Genomic DNA, 16,973 nt, shown 5'->3' on the forward strand with positions numbered 1-16,973 from the left:
AATATGCCCACACTCCTAAGGAAGTAGAAAAGCTCTCGTGTTCCAGTTATAAAAGTCTGGTGAACAGTGTCACGACAAAAATTGCTTCCTAGAAACATTTTACAAATAACAAAACTGAAGAATTCCATGTTTTAGGAAATATTTTTATATATAAAGTACATTAAATGTGAAAGTGAGATATACACAAGCTGGTTTGGGAGGGACTGAGGACAGGGTATAGAGGAATAGAGGGTAGGAGTAGTCCTTGATTTTTATTTCTATATTTGAAGTTTGTATTTGCTGCCTTTCCACTCTAGCTTTTATTTATTTATTTTTGCATATCTTTGTATCATTGCCACTAAAAATACCCAATGAAGACCCAATAAAAAAACATAATGCAGATAGGCAGTTGTGTAATGCTCAACACAGGGTTGTAGGGGAATTCCTGCCTCACCTCAACAGCCAATTAGCTTATGCCCTGAAGTATGATGTGGATTCTATGTTTACTTTTTATAATGGATATTGAAAAATCTACAAATACGTTTGGGGCTGAAGTGTATACACAATACAATATATAATTTCTTCCTCTCTTGCACATGTCTGGAAACAATGACACAACTATGTTTGAAAAGGAATTCAGAAAAAAAGTACATCACCAAGGAAATTCTTGAATTACACTATCCTGACAGACTACACTACATTACACTATTGTAATCCTAAAAACACTTCCCTTAAATTACTCTAAATTGGCATATCTTCCCAAAAGCCACATACTGTACTGCAGCTGGGAAGAATGTTGGAATTTAGTTCTCTGTTCTTAGAAGAGATGAAAACAGAGAAAGCACTATGCAGGTGTTTGTACCTTACACTCTATAAACCTTACCGCCCAGTTCATGGAGGGAGATGGGGTATGCCATGGGATTTCCATGAACTGCAGTACTGACTTATCAAATACATCTCTCCTCTAGATCTGTCATAAATGCTCTTTCCTTTTGTACCTATTTGTATAACCACAATTGTCTTCTATTTCAGCATTAAAGCTGCACCAAAAAGGACAGAGTGAGAGTGTGCATGCTAGAGAGAGAGAGACTATTAGAAAATAGGATGGTTAAAGGAGTCCTTCAAAAAACTGGGTCTTGGGAAATTCATGATCCAGGAGTGTTGGAACAATTTTTATAGGGGGGTGCTGAGAGCCACTGAACCAAACTGTAAACCCAGTATGTGATGGAAACCACTTCAAAATCAAGGGGAGTGGCAGAATCTCCAGCACTCCTAGTTCCAGCACCTATGCCAGGAGGTCCCCAACCCGAGTTCATGCCACCCCACTCACTCTAAATGGCAGGTTAGTTCCCAAAACTAATATATAACAAGTATGGTATCTGCTACTGTTTGAACACTCTGTCACACAAGTCGAGATTTGGGGTGAATAATAGAAAGAGAAAGAAAAAAAAATAAGGTGATTGCGGGGATAAAGAAGCAACTTAGTTAACTGGAAGCACTGAAAGGTTGGAGAAATTGTTGAGAGATGATGGGACCTCTGACCTCATACTTCATTGGGTACCTCCAAAATCCTAATATTGGCCTTTATTTGGCCAATGGCCTTACTTTAGAATATTTCATTTACACATCAGTATTCCACAAAAGAATCTGATTACCTTTGTGTGGTAAAATACATCAGTTTTATGCTATTTTTTAAATATTTGCTCAAAACATTTTAAATAAATACATCTGTAATTTAACAAAAAACTCCTAAGGCTGGTGTCCCATCTTGTTCATTCTATGTCAAAAGGAGGATTAAACCGAGAGGTTTGCCACAACTGAACGAAAATATACTTGATAACAAATGGTTAGAGGTCGCAGGCTGATATTTAAGAGGTAAGGTTGCACCAAGGTATCTTTGAAGGGCCATTTTATACTGAGAATAATCAGATGTGACATTTCTTAAAAAGATCTGGATTACTAAAGAGAGGGAATGCCCTAAATGCATCAATGAAAGCTGCTGCTGAGCATGACTGCTTTTTTTCACATTTTAACTATTTTTGAGGGAAAGACAGTCATGCTAGAAATGTTTTTTCAATAAATCTCTTGCGAGTACCAGGCACATCCAAGATCAGTTACACAGCATACTCTTAAAAGTGATGAAACTATCTCTCCCAGTACTTTAAACGATATACTGCCCAGAAAAGCCCCCATGCTCCACAAAGTAGGGATACTAGTTGTGGTTATTAGGCTAGAATCAGCTCTGGGTTGCTTTAGAGCACACCTTGCCCTCATTACAAGGTGTCTCCTCCTCATGGCACTCTCTTCCTCTTGTGTAAGTGTTCAGTTAGATTTAACACCTCACCATACCTCTTTACAACACCCCAATACTTGGTTCCCAAGTATGGCATCGTGATGAAGATAAGAGTATAAAGGCATTCCCTGTAAACTTCTTTTTAATTAAAAAATATGTTTGCAGGATAGTTGTATTCAAACAAATGAAGAGAAGTTACTGTATTAGATATGGAGCTCAATCCTACAAATGCATTTGCTCATACAGTTAGTTTTAATCCCATGAGTAAAGGTATGCTTGTTTGTAAGACAATGCCTATAATTTGTACATCTATCAACATTTTCTGCAAACTCCAGCTAAGACAGATTTATGATAGGACCAGATTCTGCCACTCTTATTCACATGAGCAATATCCTACACTGTCAAGTATCAGAGGGGTAGCCGTGTTCGTTTAGATCTGTAAAAAGCAACAGAGAGTCCTGTGGCACCTTTAAGACTAACAGATGCATCTGACGAAGTGGGTATTCACCCACGAAAGCTTATGCTCCAATACATCTGTTAGTCTTAAAGGTGCCACAGGACTCTCTGGGTATGTCTTCACTACCCTCCACATCGGCGGGTAGTAATTGATCTATCGGGGATCGATTTATCGCGTCTCATCTAGACACGATAAATTGATCCCTGAACTCGCTCCCCATCGAGTCCAGAACTCCACCAGAGCGAGAGGCAGAAGTGGAGTCAACGGGGGAGCCGCGGCCGTCGATCCCGTGCCATGAGGACCTGAGGTAAATCGATCTAAGATATGTCGACTTCAGTTACGCTATTCTCATGTAGTGTAGACCAGCCCTCTGTTGCATCCTACACTGTGAGTAGTCTCATTGAGATCACTAAATAGAAGTTCCCCTGGAAAAATCTGTCCCTTAGGAAACAACTGCAGTCACCAAGAACAGAGACCTACATCTTCAAAACACCTTTCAGCTGGAGCATGATTTTGGTTCTGGGATGGGGATTTTGGCTGATGGGCTTGGGGCAGAAAGGTTTTACCATTCTCATGCCTTCATGCCCTACATTTGTTACATTCTTTCTGTAAGTTCTTCAGCTCCTTCTTATAGAATCTTTGGCAATTTGCAAGCTTTCCCAGATACATTCACCAAACGCATCTCTCATGACAAAGGAAATCAAACTGAAATAAAGAAGCATTCTTAGTGTTGACTGCAGGCATTTAAGATTTAATGGCAGCCCACGCCTTCGCAGTGCCTGTCACAAGGAACAGATAATGCATGTGAAGAGAGACAAAATTGTAGGTTTAGTCATGTCAAAATTTGATTTATGCCAAAATAGAGATCTAAGGTGTCAACAACAGCAATATAAGTGACAAGTGTTAAACTATTCAAAAGAAGTAAATTCTGTAATTATTTACCTCTCTGTAGCTATATCAGTCGGTGATAATTTCGAACACACACCCATATTTAAAAGAATAGCAAGAACGAAATAAAATATTTGAACTCTAGGTATACATTTTAAAATGGGGTTTACTCCCTCTCAGCAATTTTTCTTGTGGTTGAGAAATGACTTTTTGCCAGGAAAAAAAAAATGAAGTACCTCTGATAGTATTTCAAGTAAAAGGAACATCAGCAGCAAGCACTGTGGCTGAATATGCTGGGAACTCCAACATACAGTCATTTGCAAACGGACAACTTTAATTCGATTCCTGGCACCATTGGCCGCGCTGAGAATTCTTCTATCTCTTCACACCAGGGGTTTGCTCTTTTAAGTATTGCTCCCCGAAGGGAAGGGAAAACTAGAGAGAGAGGATTTCCAATGACCCTGCATAGATGAATGAATGTGTCAATGGTGAATATTGGTTCAGCTTTGAAATAGGGAATCCTGCAGTGGTCTCTCTGCTTCATCCCCACTAGTGAGTGCCACTGTGGACTTCAATGTGAAGGAGCCTTTAGGGGACAGATAATAAATGAAAAAACATCAATAAAATGGTTTAAAAAATAATATGAAGGCATTTTTCTAACTGCACCTTTAAATGACTCCTTGGTAATTTTCTCAGAGACGCAGGTCCTAAATCTAGGCGTTTGTACCCCTTACATTAAAAAAATAAAATAAAAATTTTAAAAATATCAAGGATTCTTTTCTAGTCAAACATTAATTGCTAATACACCCATTTAACGCACATTGTCTTTTTTGTAGCTGTACTATAGTCCCAATCACACAATTGTTCTAACTCTAGCTCTGTTACAGTAACTTATTCATACCTTTTCTATTGGTTTTACAGCAAAAAATGGCCAGAAACACACGAAATCAAACAAGAAGAGGAAAATACCTGTTCCATTCTGTGTTTAAGTGTTAGATGCCGGAATATTTGCCTAGAGTAACATCAGAATTTGCATTTACCACTGCATGCTTTTTGGTTCATTTTCATTCAGCTATCAGTCAATCACACTGTGACATTATATAATTTCCTAATCATACTAATATTCATGCTTTTATCACTAGTAAACCCAAAGAACATACATTTCAATAAGCAGAAGTCTGATTATTTAAATAGCACAGCACTGCTCGAAAGCCATTTCTTTTATGAGTTTTTCTTCCTTAAAAAAAATCTATTTTAATCTGTAAAGCAAAAAATATATTAAACAGTTTCACACACCTCCAGTAAACAAGACTGATTCTGACTATTCTCAATAAACACTGCTTTTTTCTTGCATCTTCATTCCAAATTCATGACAGTTTTTTTGGTTGTCTGTAAGAGCAGTGCCAATATATTTAGTGAATTAGTTGTAATATAGTTTTCTTTCTCAGTATGTTAGAAAATATAAAATATTAGTTACTTCTCCCTCCTTTCTATATCTACACGTGGTAAAATAAGCTCCCTAGAAAAAAATCAATTCTGCACAAGTTGCTATATCTTAAAATGAAGGGGCTCTGTCAATCTCTAATTTCTACATACTACAGGCTTTAATAGTTTAATTAATGATAAGTGTTTAAATCTGTCTTAACATTAATGTTTCTGAGAACATAAAAAGGTATTTAAAATATATCTAAGGTGACAGATATATTCACATATACTGAACAATCTCAATTATCAGTATATCAAGGGGAAAAATTGAGTATGTTTGGATACACAGGGAAATTTTCAATGGAATCTATACATGTCATGAATTATGACCCTGTTTCAAATGAAAGAGAGTTTGGATAAATTAGTTTGTATTGTCTATGGCATTTTCCTGTGATGCTGCATGGGATTTGCCTCCCTTTAAATAGTAATGTTATTAGTATTCCTTTAAGTTTATTTTTTAAATACTGAGCAACATCTTCATGAAATGCTGGGCTGATTTCCAATTATGTAAAAATTAATTTGTTTAATCAAGCTACAAGGAGGACAAGAAGTTGAACTGGAAAAATTCCACTACATTAAGTAAAGGTTTATTACTCACAAGAAATATTTCCAGTGTCACACAGCCTAAATGCGAGAATTTGGAGATGAAAATCTATTTTCTACAGCCATATGAAAACTTCCCCTTCCCCTGTACCATACCCATTCACCAAAATACCATCCCCCAATATAATACTGAGTTGATTTAATTGAATCAGTTAAATTTTAAGAGAAATCATTTTCAGGTATAAGGATTAAATAAATAGTGAATTACCTTTTATAAAAAAAGATTCATGTTACTATAATGTTACAAACATTTGCATTGGAAGGGAGCTCTCCTGAGAACTGTTCTATTTTTGGTCTCAGAGTTATGTAATAAAAAAAGAATATTGATCCAAATAACGCAGTCTCTGTAATTCTAATGCCAAGAGATCTCCTCTAAAACTATCTTTCTGCACATGAAAAAATAGGTTTAAAGTTTCTATATGGACACAGTGGCTGAAATCCTTTCACTTTCAGGATTCAGGCTAACGATCAGGTAAAGTCTGTTGAAGAAAAAGAATGTGTTATTGCATAATTTTGGGATGAAATTGGTACAGATGAGTATAGCCTCCTCCCCCATGACCTTCACCTGAATGCTTATAATGCAAGAGGATCCAAATGAGAAGTTTCCCAGTCGCTTTTCAGGCTGCTTGACATCCACTACTCAAGGGTTGTAAACCTTCAGTATTCAGCTTTAATAGTGCAAAGATGGAACAATATTTACTCTGTCATTGGCAACCAATTAGGATGACACTAACTCTGAACATTCAACTGACAAAAAACACACTTTATACATTATCTGTGAGTTTACGAATAAGATCTATAAATTCTAATTTCAGTCATAGTGTGGGTCTGACACTGTTTGCTGTCTCTTCTGTGCACCGTAATCAGAGATAGACCTGCACTAAAATGTTTGGATCTGTGTATAAACTATTCCCAAGCTGGGGCTACTTTAAATCCAAAGTTCTAGTTCAGGCCCATCTCTAATATTAATTCAGTTCAAGTCAGAAATTGGATCCCAATACAGGAGCTAACAGTGTATATATAAAAAAAAAAAAAAACACACCTCAGAGTTTAAAAGTGTTTAGGGGATGGTATTTTAAAAATCAATGGGAGTGAGGCTTTTGAAAATCCTACTTTGTGCCTATCTGCATCTTTGGGCACCTAAAACTTTTGAAAATCTGTCCACCAGTCTCCCTAGTAATCCTAAAATTGTGATGCTCCCAGATGTTCATGGCTAGTTCCCATGAGTTCAGTGCTTCAAGGAACAGCAGCGTGAATCCACATGCTAAAAAACCAAGTTAAACAAAGCCAAAATATTAGGCCAATTCTCTGCCATTTAAGTCAATGGAGTTACACTAGGAGATTATTAATAAGTGCATATAACAAGCCAAATTAAGTAACTAATCTGTGTGGAAAAATCAGCTTTAGGTGTTACTGACACCTGTTTGTTTGGTAAGGCAATTTAGCAGAGAACCAAAAACTGAGCAGGGGAAAAAAAAGAGTATCAATTGCCCATAGTTAAGCAAGCATTAATGTTTAAATACTAGCATTTATCAGAGGGGTAAATTACGGCTTGTGCCTGTAGGAATCAGCATAATTCTTCAGAGGCGCTGGTGTAGTGTGTTTGAGAGCAGCAGGTTCTACATTTGTAGCACTCCCCTTAGCATTACTCTACAACAGTGGTGGGCAACCTGCGGCCCGTGTGACAGTTTGGTTACATTGACCGTCTTCAGGTATGGCTGTCCGCAGCTCCCAGTGGTCGGGAATGGCGAACCAGGGCCACTGGGAGCTGCGGGCGGCCGTGCCGGCGGCCAGTCAATGTAAATAAACTGTCTTGCAGCCCGCCAGTGTATTATGCAGGGTGAAGGTTGCCCACCACTGCTCTACAGCCACTAGAAGGTGTGCAGGCATGGGAGGAGACATAATTACACATCTAATCCAACCTGGCACGCTCCTTCCAAGACCTGAAATGCTTTGACCAGTCTCTCCTATGGGGCTTAGGCAGTGCTAGCAATGCACCCATGAACGCCATCTCTACGGTTTGGCTACGAGAGAGGGGAAGAGACTCTCCCTACCTGTCTAGTGCACCCCATGGACAGAGCCCAAACAAGATTCACAATACAAATCATTAATTCAGCATGAAACGGAGTTGTTTGTAGTTTGTAAGCTGGCATTATACAGCACTTCTTATAACTCAGATATATATGTTACATTTTATTTATTTATTTAAATGCATTTACTCTTCTAGATACTTAATGGATATACTTATATCGCTAGAGGTTACCATCTTAACTTTTTAAAATAAAAGATTTCCTCATGCATTTAATCCAGATACGGCACAAACCAGTGTTTGAATTGAGTCAATAAGTCTGCAAAAATGATCAAGTGCAGCTTCTTGTAATTGCATATTGCGTGTTGCTATGTATGTCAGATAGCATCTCTGCTGAAATTATACCTGCTTGACAATAAATCTGGAAGTTACTCAAGTGTACTGTAGCCAACTGTTAGATTTAAAAACAGTCACAACATACTATTAGTGGCATTCAGCCAATCTCTCAAGGAACACAATGACCCCAACTTTATTCTGAAAACTCAGTTTGAAAGCCAATCTATTCCCTAAAGTAATTTTCAGCACTGCTTAAAAAGCTTGGAAAAATCAGATTAGAGTAAATCAGGTTATGCAGATGTTACCAGAATGTAACTTCTAAAAATAACGTTATAGATCAATTCAAGTAAGCTTCAAATACAGTGATCTCACCTTTTCCACAGCAGTGCACTTGTACCTTATATAGTTCTGCTCTCAAATTATCAGAATGATGTAAGAAGTCTGTAGAAAGTCTGATACAAAAACATTCTAGTGCATTGAATGGATTTATGTCTTGAAAGTTTTATGTGAACACATTGCATACAGTATCTGATGGACCTATTGCATTATATGGTGTATTTTTGATATCTGTAGGTACAGAATAAGTAGATACACCTCTACCCCGATATAACGTGACCTGATATAACACAAATTCTGATATAACGCGGTAAAAGCAGTGCTCCGGGGGGGCGGAGCTGCACACTCCGGTGGATCAAAGCAAGTTCGATATAACGCGGCTTTACCTATAACGCAGTAACATTTTTTGGCTCCCGAGGACAGTGTTATATCGAGGTAGAGGTGTACTTTAATAAACAAGCTCTTAGAATGTATTACCATGATATATAATATGAACCAATTTTACTCCAATTTTTGCTTAATCTTGCCATTGCCATTGTAAACTTCCACAAGAAATAACAAATAATCTGTTTACATTTATCTAATGAAATAAATAAATTAAAAAAAAAAGAAAAGAAAAGCAGTATTATGCCTAAAACATGTCATTGCATGACACACACCTTTTGAAAGCCTGCCATAATCACAGAAAACCCGCACTCAAGCCAGGTCTACACTACAGATCTATATCAGTATAACTACGCTGCTGAGGGGCGTCAAAATCCACACCCTTGAGTGACATATCCTGACATAATGCACCATATAGATAGCACTATATGAACAGTAGAGCTTCTCCTGTTAGCAAAGCTACCACCTCTTGGGGAGGTGGATTCATTATGTCAACTGGAGAAGTTCTCCCGTCTGTATAATAGTATCTTCACTAAAGAGGTGCAGTCGCCCAGCTGTAGCGCTGTACATGAAGACAAGGTAGGGAATGCCTATCAGACACGCCCATGAACTAATGGGGAGACATATAATCACTGGACCACCTATTAAAACATTAGTAAGATGAAAGCGGGTATATTTTAAGTAATATAAAATGCACACACACGATCTCATGCGCTATCCAACCCATCATAAAATGAGCAGACATATTAAAAAACAAAATGTTCTCAAATGTTTCAAAAGAAACTAATATTTCAATTTATTTAGTCTTGACAATAGCTTAATTGTAACATATATTAATCAACAGGCTTACACGCTGAACCTATTGCTTCCGAACAGCATGAAGGCCCAGATTTTTAAATTTAGGCATTGTTCCACTCAGCATTGCAATGGCTAACTGACTTAGGAGCTCAAGACTCTTATTTTCAAAAGTGACTTGGGCACTTAAACTTGTAGGAGTGCCTAAATCACTTTTGAAAATGAGAGACTTAGGACAAGCCTACACTTAAAATGCTGCATCAGCATTTTACTATGCTGACAGAAGAACGCTCTCCCATTGGCATAGTTCATCCACCTCCCCAAGAGGTGGAAACTATGGCCCTGGCTGCACTCGGGACTTCACAGCGCTGCCGCGGCGTGTATGTACTCCACCTCTTCGAGGGGAATAGCTTGCAGCACTGTAGGTTCTGATTACACTGGCACTTTACAGCGCTGTACTCGCTGCGCTCAGGGGGGTGTTTTTTCACACCCCTGAGCACAGCAAGTTGCAGTGCTGTACACCGCCAGTGTAGCCAAGGCCTAAGTCAATGGGAGCAGCCCTCCCGCCAACACAGCGCCATCTACATAGGGGGAGCAGAGGTCTGGTCGGTATAACGTTCAGGGGTGTGTATACTTCACACCCCGAGTGACATAGTTATACTGACGCAGGTCTGTAGTATAGACCAGACTTTAGTCTCCTAAGTCAGTTAGGTATTGCAACACTGAGTAGAGCAATGCCTAAATATCTTTAAAAATCTGGGCCTAAATGTCTCCATAGAATTGGTTCCACAGAGTGGCAATTTATTGCTTTGTATATTCAAGTGGAACATAAATTAGTGCTTAACTGAAACATCACTTGCAGTAAGAAATGAAGGTCGTCTGAACATGTGGCTAGATAATCTGTTTTCTTGCTACAGTAACTCTGTTAAAATGCTATCTTGGCTTATAAAACATATTTCTATTTTGACTACCAAATTAGGACATCTAGACCACGTCTACACTACCTCCCTCCTTCAAGAGCCAAACAAGCTTTACCAGTAAAAGCACAGTTTTGGCAGCGTAACTGTACCTACACTAGGGACTTCTGCTGGCACAGTTAGGTAAGTCAGGGATCATGCCCCTGACCAAAATAGTTACGCCAGCAGAAGTATGCAGTGTAGACATGGCATTAGTTACAGAAGAGTAACAATTTTCAATAATTAATACTTATTTATGAAAATTCAGCATCTGTGTTTGTGCGCTATTTAATTAAAATTAGACACAGTGCCATCACTTGAATCTGACCATTCAAATCCTTGATTTAAAGTACCTTCCTAGTGCAAGTGCAAATCTAGAGATCTGCTTAGCACCCACAATTCTCACTGTCATCAACAGGAGTTGCAAGTGCTCAGCATCCCTCAAGATTTGGGCCCAAGATCCCACTAAGAACACTGAAAGCCTTTCTCCCATTGAAGCCAATGGGAGTTTTATCAATGAGTCCAACTTAAGCAGGATCAGTCCCATTGTTAACAGAATGCAACAATGGAAACAGACTGGTGGTGTCACAACAACATGTAATTCACTGAAGAATGGTGCAGTGATCGTAATTACAGACAAAGAGAGTAGATAAATAGAAGTAAACACACCTACAATAACTAGGGTAAAGAACTCTATTTGGAATGATGACAGTTATATCAGGAATCAAGAAGTAGCAAATAGTATAGCAGAAAGTTCGCCAGTGTAATGGCATAAAAACATCCAAATCCAGAAGCTTTAAAAAACAAACTGAAGTAACACCATGTAGAGTGTTATTTAAAACTTTGCTGCAGGTCATACCTCTGAAATTTGGACCATTACCCTAAAAGCCTGGCTCACTAGAAAACCCCAAGAGTTCCATAGTGGAGTAAAGATCACATGTTGTATGCAGTGTTGTTGTAACCATGTTAGTCTGAGGCCTTGTCTGAGGCCTGGGGAGGAGGATCGATCTAAGTTACACATCTTCAGCTACGTGAATAATGTAGCTGAAGTCGACGTACTTAGATCGACTTACTGTGGTGTTTTCACTGCAGCGTGTCGAATGCTGCCGTTCCCCCATCAACTCTGCCTGAGCCTCTCACGGCAGTGGATTACAGGAGTCGACAGGAGAGCGCTCGGTAGTCAATTTATTTCATCTAGACTAGACGCAATAAATCGACTCCCGCTGGATCGATCACCGCCTGCTGATCCAGCGGGTAGTATAGACATACCTTCAGTATATTAGAGGCACAAGGTGTGGGAGGTAATATCTTTTATTGGACCAACTTCTGTTGGTGAGAGAGACAAGCTTTTGAGCTACACCAAGCTCTTCTTTCAGAGCTGTGTAGCTCGAAAGCTTCTCTCTCTCACCAACAGAAATTGGTCCAATAAAGGATATTACCTCACTCACCATGTCTCTCAAAAGATCAGATGGTAATAACTAGAATTATTTGGAGATTGAACATGACTGCTTTCTACAATGCTCTTGTTAAAATACCTAATATTTCCATTCTCAGGAGCTGAATTCTCTAGGCCAATTAGTTACATTTAATACAAAAAATATATATGGTGTCTACTGAAAAAATATGCTATGTAGCTTTTAAGACTTCCCTGTAGTTTGAGATAACACAGAACTGTGGCCTAGAAAAATGAACAAACCCTATTTTAACAGCTCCCAGACTACCAATGTCCATATGTTATTCTTCTATTTGTATTCTCTTTGCTTTTTCAACCTAAACCACAAAATGTTTTGACTTATACTTGCATTTTCATTTTGACATGTTTATTTTATGGTATTTGTTTCTTAAATCTCTTCTGGAACTCTACAGAGCTGATGTGAACATCAAAGTCTGCTCAAAGTAACAAAAGTGCAGTCCAGTGGAATTAAATGCAGTTGTGTTTTGATGCTAAAATAATCTTATAAATGCACAGTTTCACTGAATAACAGTGGTGGGAAAATCTCAGAAGGATCAGACAAAAAATTGTTTGGCTCAAAGAAGCACCACAAATGTGGATGCTTTTCTGAACACAGCGACAACACTAAAAAGACATGACATTTTGCTCTGGACCTGTCATTAAGAACAGGCTCTCTCAACAGCTTTCCAGTGCTCCCAGCAGAACTAAAAAGTACAGAGGAGTCAGCTGACAGATGGGTTGGACAGTAGTGCATTTTCTTGGGGGTAAATATTGTAAAGGGAGGGAGGAAGGGGAGAGGTTGCACTAATTTTCAGCCACTGGGAACTTATTGGCCAAAGTACTTGGAGGCAAAATGAAGGGAATGGAAATTGAGGTATTTTAAACAATAGTGTCTGGGTGGGGGTCATTGTAAACTGTACTGATGCTGCCAGTCTCACCGGGTACCTGCAGCACTGCCCCACTTTGAAAAAGAAGATGAAAGTAAAATAATGGAACCTTCATCCCCATCCCATGCACCATTCCTAGGGGTTAATTCAAGAGCACAGTGCAATCAAGAAAAGTTACCAGCCCAGGCACAAAATCTGCTCACACATCTATGATGATGATGATGAATATGAATGATTAATGATAATGAAAAAAATATAAATTATACTTTAATTGCCCATGAAAAAAATATTTGTTGTGGATCAAGTAAAATGTAGCAGGGCTAGCATAATGCTTTTATCTTCCAGACGATGGAGCCTTGCAGGACAGCTGCTACTGTGCCCCAGAGAGTGCCTGTAAGGGACTCCAGAGCAGCACTGAGACTTCAGGGAAAGGTCATTGTCTTCATCAAACATCATGGCAACCACGGTGAAAGACTAAAGGGTATTTCAGAAATGCTCCTATTTATTTAACTATTTACCGATCATGTACACAAGATAGGATACACCAGTCCAAAATACAAGTAAAGCATACTCATATTAGATAATAATTAAAAAAAAAACTCCTACAAAAATCAAAACTTTCCAAGCTCCATACAGAGACTTTCCCCCTCACAGTTGATGAATGCATGTGAATCAGAGGAAGATTACAGAATGCCATCCAAGCACTGGGAAGTTAGGGGAGAATGAGGTAACCGAGGCAATGTCTACACTTTTGGCAGCATGTAAAAGTACAGACACTGCATATCCAGCTAGCGTGGGTATAAACAGCAGTTTAGACAGTGAGACATGGCTTAGGCAAGTAGAGCAGAGTGCCTTACACACATGAACTCTATAGCATATACCCTACACAACTCTACGCCTCTTACATCTACACTGCTATCTTTTGCAGTATAATGTCCTGCCTCCCCCGCCAGAGCCTTTCCTCACCTCAGTCAAAAGCTCCACGGGAGCTGCTGTAGCCTTTACCCCTTCTGGACCCAGCTTGGAGTATCAGGCATTGGGGTGCTTTGGCCGGGGGGAGATGGAGTCCCCAATCATTAAAAGTTAAGTTAAAAGCAGCACTCCAGAGCCTTAACGTGATGACCACCAAACAACAGGAAAGTGACACCATTTATATAATTGGTAAGACATAAACCCTGTATCTACACATGCACTCTAGTTGTTTCCCTTCTACTTTGATACTAATAAGAAAAGCTCTTTTTCTAATGTGAACCATTTATTAATAGTATTACTATATGCCTGGGAGCCCCAGTCATGGACCAGGACCCTACTCTAGGGTCTATCTAGAACAGATAGATACAGACAGAAAGATGGGGGAAATAAGGAAACATTATGCCCTCAGGCACTGCACACCCATACCGCTGTGTCATAACGTTCTGTTGGAGCTGCCAGCAGAGGGCTCTGAACTACCCATTTTATATTTTTATTTCTAATGGTGCTTCATATGCTGTTTATATATAACCAAAAGAGCTTTTCCTTGCATGAACCTCAGAATGTGGCCGTGATCACAATGGGTACAGCTATCCTTTAAGGACATTGGCAATTATTGTCACCATACTTCCTGTGAGGCAGTTCAAATTGCTTAAAACTTTGATAATGATTACTTGACTGCATTTAAATGAAGGTCGTTTACACCCTCCTATTCTCTGCTTGTATAGCGCCTTTCATGCAATGTGCCTCAAGGCTCTTTTGAAAGAACACTAATCAGTACACAAAATTATATTGAAGCAAATAACCTTGTCACAAATTCCATTACACAGTAAAAGCTAAATAAAAAATAATAGCTTTCCTGACTATATTTGAAAATATATCTCCACTTAGTGTCAAGCTTTTCAAGTTGAAGAGAATGCCACAGGGGAGCACGGGTCCCACTGAACAGCTAGGGAAATAAAAAGCTAAGAGATTGCTAAGATACACTTGCCCAAGACTATGTTATACCTGATGAACAGAAATGGCAGTTGTAAAAATCAACACATATTAAAACTGCCAGTTAATACCAAAGCCAAATATTTTCTACAAGGAACCTTGCAGTAACAGCTGGAGTTTATGTCCTATCAGGCATACCTGCCAGCTGGGAATGGCAATAATGTAGTCTTGCAATAGCTGACTATTTTAAGGTTTGACTGAGGCAAGATTGACATCAACCTGACAATGTTACTTAAAGGAAAACTGTAACCATTTTGCTCAGCCTGCCAGTTCAAAAGGGAAGAAGCATTTCTTGCCATAAATAAGAGTAATTTCTTATCTATACACATGTACAATCTCCTAGACCAGCTCAGACAAATGAATATACTTCCTTTACCAGCAAGTGTAGACAGGAGAAAAGATGTCTGATAATGTCACTCCCATTATACAGGGGGCTTCTTGTTTACTCACTGGCAGCCCTGATGTTGACTACAAACTAAACAAACTTCCCGGCCACCACACTATCAGGTGGGATGTCTGGGCTGCTATAGAAGGTCATGGATGTTAGAAATTACCTTTCTTTAACCAACTGGACTTTCATAGCAGTATCGAATACTAACAAAATGAGTGACTAGGTCTACTTAAATAGCAAACTACAGTCCCACCCCTAAAAAGGGTCACATCAGAAAAGGCTGTTACCTTTAATTAAGGCTGATGAAAATTCATATGCAAAAGAGAATCCCCCTGGCTGGCCTGCACAGGGGACTAAAATCCAGCATATAATCATTGGAATCCCTTTTTTTTTTTTTAAATGGTTCATTTACTGATGCTACAATACATTTTCAACATTACCCATATGGGAGAATACCAGAGAATAAACTATCTCTGCGATCATGCCTGCAGACTTGCTCAGCAGCACTTTCTCAGAAGCAACACGAAACCAACAATCCTTCCAGGCAGAGGGAGGGTGAAGCAAACAGAAGGGATAGCGGTCACCCAATACCCTGAATGGAGGAAGGGGACCGCACTCTCCTTTTTTTTTTACTGAGAAGAAAACAGGAAATGGAGAGAAGGGAGGGGCTCAAATAAAACCAGGTAACAAGGGAATGGTGGCAAAGAGAAAAATGCACAAACATGTGAGATGGTCTCTGCTCCTGTTCCCTTGTTTCTGCATTTCTTCCCCCCTTTATTTTAGCCTAAGAAGGTGGGGAAAGGGAGTGTGGGGAGTAGAGTGGGGAGACAAATGAAAGAACAGAAACAGAAATGTTACTGCTAATTTTACTTGCCACTGAATAAGTAAGGACATAAAATCACACCTTAGGATTTGGGACTGTCCCATTTTATAGTTAGGGAAGAGAGGAACAAGGGGAACAGCGGTTCTCCTTATGACCAAAAAATAAAACTCAGAGAGCATAGTACCACTGGCCCTACCCCTGCCCAAGGTGATGAAATAGATGTTGTTCACAGAGCCCTCCTTAGCTCCCAGCATTTACACAGTTTACCTCCCTATAACGTGATCTTTCAGTAAAAAACAAACACACAAAAAACTTTCATTTTGGAGGACAAACAAACCCTTCTTGGGACCCCAAAAGAAATGATCTAATGGCCGATTGCCACTTCTTGAATTAATTCTTTTTCAAGTATAGCCTATGAAATCCTATTTCCTAACCATTTATGGGCAAATTTTGAAGCCCTCACTCAGGCAAAACTTTGGATAGGTTTCTCCTCTCTTAATTTCAATGATTTTAAAGCCACCCCATCAATTCTAGTTATATCCTGATGTATCACCCAAAATAATTCACTTTCTTTCTTGAGATGCAGACCCTTCAAATACATGTTGTTCTCCTTTGGTTGTTTCTTAGCCAGGCCATTGTTCATTTAGTTACTTTAATTTTTCCTCAGTAAAGTCAATGCCTCTAGCCCATGATCATTTTATGCACCATTTTCTGAACCTGTGTCAGTTTGACAATATCTTTCCTTCAATGTCATTTCCAAAACTGAATAGAGTAGTTCAGCTAATCACACCAAGTCATAGAGAGGGGAATTTTTTTACTTCCCTGCTGTGTGACATCACTGGTCTGAATATATAGTCCAAAAATGACATTGAACTTTTGTGATAACGCAGCACATTGCAAATTTACACCTTCA

At 39.0% G+C, this 16,973-nt stretch overlaps 1 protein-coding gene across 3 annotated transcripts in view; it reads right to left on the reverse strand.

The window, feature by feature from the left end:
- FIGN (fidgetin, microtubule severing factor) overlaps positions 1-16,973 on the reverse strand; it is a 109,921-nt gene that overhangs the window by 20,985 nt on the left and 71,963 nt on the right. Inside the window, exon 3 of one of the 3 annotated variants that reach the window (XR_004647674.1) lies at positions 3,356-4,203. The exons of the other annotated variants lie outside the window; for them this stretch is intronic. The gene's annotated coding sequence lies outside the window, so the exon portion shown is untranslated. Of the gene's footprint in view, positions 1-3,355; positions 4,204-16,973 lie in introns of those variants that run through there. 3 annotated transcript variants of the gene reach the window in all.

The sequence above is a fragment of the Trachemys scripta genome, chromosome 11 (genome assembly GCF_013100865.1).
Source record: "Trachemys scripta elegans isolate TJP31775 chromosome 11, CAS_Tse_1.0, whole genome shotgun sequence".
NCBI lineage: Eukaryota > Metazoa > Chordata > Testudines > Emydidae > Trachemys > Trachemys scripta.